The sequence below is a fragment of the Bison bison genome, unplaced genomic scaffold, assembly GCF_000754665.1.
Source record: "Bison bison bison isolate TAMUID 2011002044 unplaced genomic scaffold, Bison_UMD1.0 scf7180017864304, whole genome shotgun sequence".
NCBI classification, from domain to species: Eukaryota; Metazoa; Chordata; class Mammalia; order Artiodactyla; family Bovidae; genus Bison; species Bison bison.
The window spans coordinates 2,525,138-2,530,806 of record NW_011494876.1 but is presented as its reverse complement, the minus strand read 5'-3'; the positions used below and the strand labels follow the sequence as shown (position 1 = coordinate 2,530,806).

The 5,669-nt window shown below is 37.9% G+C and overlaps 1 protein-coding gene across 1 annotated transcript in view; it reads right to left on the bottom strand.

Annotated features, from left to right (window-relative positions):
• Positions 1-5,389, bottom strand: part of PRICKLE2 (prickle homolog 2 (Drosophila)) — a 150,164-nt gene extending 144,775 nt beyond the window's left edge. The window contains exon 1 of the mRNA XM_010851924.1: positions 5,250-5,389. The gene's annotated coding sequence lies outside the window, so the exon portion shown is untranslated. The remainder of the gene's footprint in view (positions 1-5,249) is intronic.
• Positions 5,390-5,669: the final 280 nt, after the last annotated feature.

Sequence of the window (5,669 nt, the reverse complement as noted above, 5' to 3'; positions counted from 1 at the left end):
TTTGTAGCAGCCAAATAGTGGAAAGAGCAAATTAAGTTTTTTAGGAAAGTACCTACCAGCCATTTATTTGATGGATCAATCAAAGATAGAAGAAAAACAAACAGGAGAAAAAAAAAGTGCTCATGTGCCTGAAATCCCAGCAGTGGCTCACAGAGACCCTTGCAACATTTGGGAAGTTACAATATTTTGGCCTTGATATCTTGCTGAAATCAGCTCTGGTCATGGAATGCCTCATGCTGTTTGATTTTGCTCAGTGAAAGTATTTATTCTACCACTTGGTAACCACAGCTAGAAACCGGGATCTCAGTTCAAGTGGAAAAACGCCATCTCTATATGCTCCAATTTGTATACTTATTTGTACCTTATCATCTTAAGGAAAGTTATGAGATGAGTTAGCTGGCAGAGGGAGTCATGGCGTAAGTAAGGTAACAATTAGACTCTCACTTGAAAAAGTCGGGGATAATTATCTAGTCATATTTAGAAGGGAGCTCTCGCTGGCTGGGGCTGCCATTTAATTACCTTGGATTTAGTGGATATATGCTGGACATTTTGATATGGGCACTAGATGATGACAATGAAAGAAAAAACCATTTTACATCTAGCGGGGCAGGGCTTCCCTGATAGCTCAATTGGTAAAGAATAACCCTGCAATGCAGGAGATCCTAGTTCAATTCCTGGGTCAGCAAGATCCGCTGGGTAGGCTACCCACTCTAGTATTCTTAGGCTTCCCTTGGAGTACAGCTGGTAAATTTTGGCCTGGAGAATTCAATCAACTGTATAGTCCATGGAGTCGCAAAGAGTCGGACATGGCTAAGCGACTTTCACTTTCTTTCACTTTCGGTCTAGAGGAAAAAAAAGTGAATGGGTGGGGGGTGTGTGTGTGTGTGTGTGTGTGTGTGTGTGAGAGAGAGAGAGAGAGAGAAAATATTCTCATGTACGCCTTCAACAAATCACAATTTAGCATAATCTACGCCTCATTTGGTCACCAGGTTAACAGGAAGAATAAGGCATAGTCCTTCAGTCAAACAGACTACGCCTTGTTAGAGACAGAAAATAGAAAGATATAATTGCATAAATAATATACATATATGACTACACTGAGGTTGCCTGTAGACAAATGGTTCTCAACTAGTATGTTATAGAATACAATAGTATATTTTGAATCCTTCCAAACTGCACTGCCAAATTTTGATCAGTGAGTATAAATTATTTTTGTAATCAATAATGTATGCTACAACATTGATATTCAGCCTAAAATTTGTGGAATTAACTTATTTATCCATTTAGTATCAATGGGTGAATTATTACTAATAAGGGTGAAGAAGCATAGGACAATTTCAAGCCAAGTTTTCTGAAAAAAAATTATGTGTTGACTGAGCAGATGACATAGGAAATTTTTCTTTCAATTTTCCAAAGCTCGCTTTAAAAAGAAAATAAAATAAGGTTGAATTCTACTCCCTTAAAATGTCCTGCCAAAAATTCTAGTACTTTAAAGTGTTTCATAACAAAAAGGATTAAATGGGTAGATGAAGAAGAACAGGAAAGCAGCCTCTGGGGGTATACTGGATTTCTCAGTCCAGGAAAATCTGGGAAATAATGGATCAGAAACCTTTCGAGTCAAGGCTACATAAATGTTACTGGCTTTCATCTCTACCCACCATCTTTCCACTTTTCAAAAAAATTTATTTCACAGAAGTGCAGTTGATTTACAATGTGCTAATTTCTACTGCACAGCAAAGTGACTCAGTTATACATATATACTTTTCATATTATTTTCCAGTATGGCCTATTGCAGCATATTAAAAACAGTTCCTTATGTTACATAGTAGGACTCTGTGTTTATCCATTCTCTGCATAATAGTTTATATCCATCTTTCCACTGTTAGTGCACTCAAAACACTCAGAAGCTCTGGTTTTACATGTTGATTGCTGCTTCTGTTTGGAATGAGAGTCCACATTCATAACAACAGTAGATCTTAAAGAAAAGTCAGGACCCTGAGGGGTGATGTGTGTCCAGGGAGATTTAAGGAGGATCCAGTGAGTATTTCCAGGGTTTTCAGTGAGGTGATAGAACTGATCCTGCAACTAGGACAGTGATTTAAATCCACAGAGCCATAGGGGAGATTACTCTTTGGGTTCCAATGGACGATTTCTGAAAAGATTCAAATTCACTGTAACTGACAGCTCAGCATTTTCCAACTAAAGATTCTATGGTTTGAAATTCATAGCTCTCAAGCATAGAAGAAAGCAGGGGTGAAAGGATCAGGTATCTGAAAAGCCATGTGCTCTTGCTTTGCCAATAAACCCTGTATTTCTGCAAGGATGAGTTTTTCTCTTTTAAGTTCATTGTGACTTTATATTGTTAGGTTTCTCCTGACTATCAATTAAGAACTAAATTTTACCTCTCATACTGTGCAGCCACTATGGAAAAGAGTACAGAGGTTTCTTAAACTAATAATAGAACTACAATGTGATCTGGTAGTCCAATTCCTCTGCCTATATCTGGAAGAGACCAAAATTTTAATTCGAAAAGATACATGCATCCCCAATGTTCACAGCAGCAGGACAGACAATATCCAAGATATACAAGTAACCTAAACGTCCACTGACAGAGGAATGGATAAAGACGTGAAACAAACAGAGAGACTAGAATATTACTCAGTCATAAAAAAGGATAAATATTATGTGCAGCAACATGGACGGACCTAGAGATTCTCATACTAAGTGAAATCAGACAGAGAAAGGCAAATATCTGATACACATGTGGAATCTAAAAAAATGATACAAATGAACTCATTTAGAAAATAGAAACAGATTCATAGACACAGAGAACAAAATTATGGTTACCAAAGGGGAAAGGGAAATTAATTCTTAATTAAATTAGGAATTTGGAACTAACAGATACTACAGTATATAAAAAAGATAAACAATAAAGACCTCCTGTATAGCACTGGGAACTAATTGAGTATCTCTTAATAATCTACAATGGAAAGGCATCTGAATAAGAAGATGCATATACGGCTGAATCACGCTGCTACGCACCTGGAACGCTGTAAATCAACTGTACTTCGATTAAACAAAAAGTTCCCTCCTGTGTGCACGCCTTTTCCTTGGAAAACCTCATTGCCATAGCCATCATTTTAAAACTTGATCTGAGGGATCTTAGCGATGCTATTAAAATCAGAGCTCTGGTGTTGGATAGGACTTTAGTTACCATCTCAGGTAACCCTCGCCCACCCTACAGCCCCTACATCCCCACCATTTAACATTAGAATAACATTCTCTTTTCCCTCTTATTGATCTTCTTGTTTCTCCATTTGATAACGCCTGTGGTCTGGGTTCAACTTAGATCACTGGTTCTAAAATTTTCTTGTGCAACAGAATCACCTGGAAGCCTTGTTAAGCAGAGACTGCTAGGTCCCCACACCCAGAGTTTCTGCTTGGCAATGGGTCTCGGGTGGGCACAGCCTGAGAATTTGCACTGCTAACCAGTTCTCAGGTGCTGATAATGCTGATGCTCTTGATCGGAGGATCGCATTTTGAGAACCACTAAATCAGATGCATAAACATGAGAAGCAAAGGCTTCCCTAAAGAGTTAAGCCCAGTTCACAGTTAGTGGTCTGGTTCTCCCATTTGATACCTCTGCCTTCATTTCAACATTCATTTCAGTCAAGTTCCAGATAGACAGTGTGTTCACAAACTTCCCAGGTTTCCCTGCCCCTTGCATGCAGTAAGGAGTTCCAGGGAAGAAGGGGGCAAGATTCATCCACATGGTTCATTCCAGAGCTTACCAATATTTAATCAGAGAGAGGTCTTCAAGGCTCAAAAAGAAGTTCATTTAAAAAAAAATCACATATTTGAACATCTCATTTTGTAGATGAAAATCCTAAAAGCAAAACAGATGAAATGACTAGTCTAAAGCCAGAGTGCTAGTTAGTAGGAACTGGAAGAGCTGCATCAAAAATCTAGAATTCTTGAATGGTCAGTTTCCAGTTCAGAATCCTTCTCAGGCAGGCCAGGCTCTCTGATTAGATGATACATTTTAATCATCTATATCATATTTTCTTCCTCATTTAAACAGAAAGCTTCTAAAATATAGTTTAATAGTTACAGCTATTACTATGCATGCATTTTAATATGTATAAGACACAAGTGAGGTTTTTTTGGTTTTTTTTTTTGAAGCCATATCATCCTATTTATATTACCTTGCCATGTGATTTATAGGCTACAGAGTATCTTTAAACATTCTGGTTTAAAAAGAGCAGCACTTTAAAATGACTATTATCTTCAGGGAATAAAGACTTTTTATTTTACAATCTTTTTTGTCTTGCATCATATATAACCTTCTGTAACTTACTGAATCAGGCTTTAATTGTAGGTGGATCCTTCTGATTCCATTGTTTAGCTGTGCAAAATTCTGCAGCAATTAGAAGCAAGCCACAAAGCTCTTTCTCCTTACTTAATAAGACACTATTTCAAAAGAAAGAGTGCACAGATTGAAGTACTGTAGGTCACAAGCTAAGTAACCTGGGCCATAACCATGACACAGGATAAAATGAACTATTGCCCCGCTAAAGTTCCTTTAGCAGTGTGTTGAGATACAAAGACTTCACATGAGATAGGCCTTCTGGTGTGGGATACCACTGAGCTGACAACTCAAACTGATTCTTAATTAAGATAATTAATTTAATTAGGAGTTACAGCATGGAATTTCATTTTTTAATGGGCCTCAAACACAAGTGGCTGTGTAAAATCATTTTGAGATCAAAGTGACTTTGGGTAACTGGGCTGGTTTTCACCAGCCTGTCACCAATGAGAAGTCAGCTACTCATTCCTCAGTTGGGTCAGGAAAACTGACAGCCTTCCTAAGGTCTGCACACGTTAATCTGTAAAACTTGAAAGCCCCAACCATCCTCTATAAAACTTACGTAACTGAAACTTTACTTCCTGAAAAATTTAGAAACAGAAAGCTATGCACATAATACTTCCATTTTTAAAAAAGGTGGCCCACCCTCTCACCAGATGAAAATAAAAATTCACATTAGAAATAATTCACTTAACATCAGTTAATTTTCATGAGTCATTCCTACTAACTTCTTGCTAATGATCTGTCTTGGCAGAACACTGCTTCACCCAACTCCTCTTCCATTTCCTTTATTCATTTCAATGAAAGCATTTACTAATGGCCAAATGGCAAATAATTAGGCAAAAAAAGAAAAAAAAAAAAAAAAAAAAAAAACAAACCTTACCAGTCAACTCCAAAGGAAAATTGCCCCTCTTCTCCAGTAAGTTTCCAGTCACAAAGGACTGGGAAGATGTTAATTAATGTGCAAGCGGCATGAGGGTGTGGGGACACCCACACGTTCAGGCTAATAATTAAAGTCCGTTGTCACACAAACAGCAAAAGGTCAGCCTCTCTAGCTGTCAGACAGGTGGTGACTTGAACCACAGATCAATCACCATTCACATCAAAGGAGTGAGAGGTGAAGCCAATGAGACAAATCCAGCTGGAAAACCTCAGCCCTTCACTTGGATAATGCATCTCCCTTTAAAAAAAAAAACTTTACTCACTCCCACTGTTCCATATGGCAAAATGTAGCAAATCTTTTACCCCTATGGGCTCTCGTAGAAAACAGAATCAAACAATTAACAGCAAACTTCATAGACGC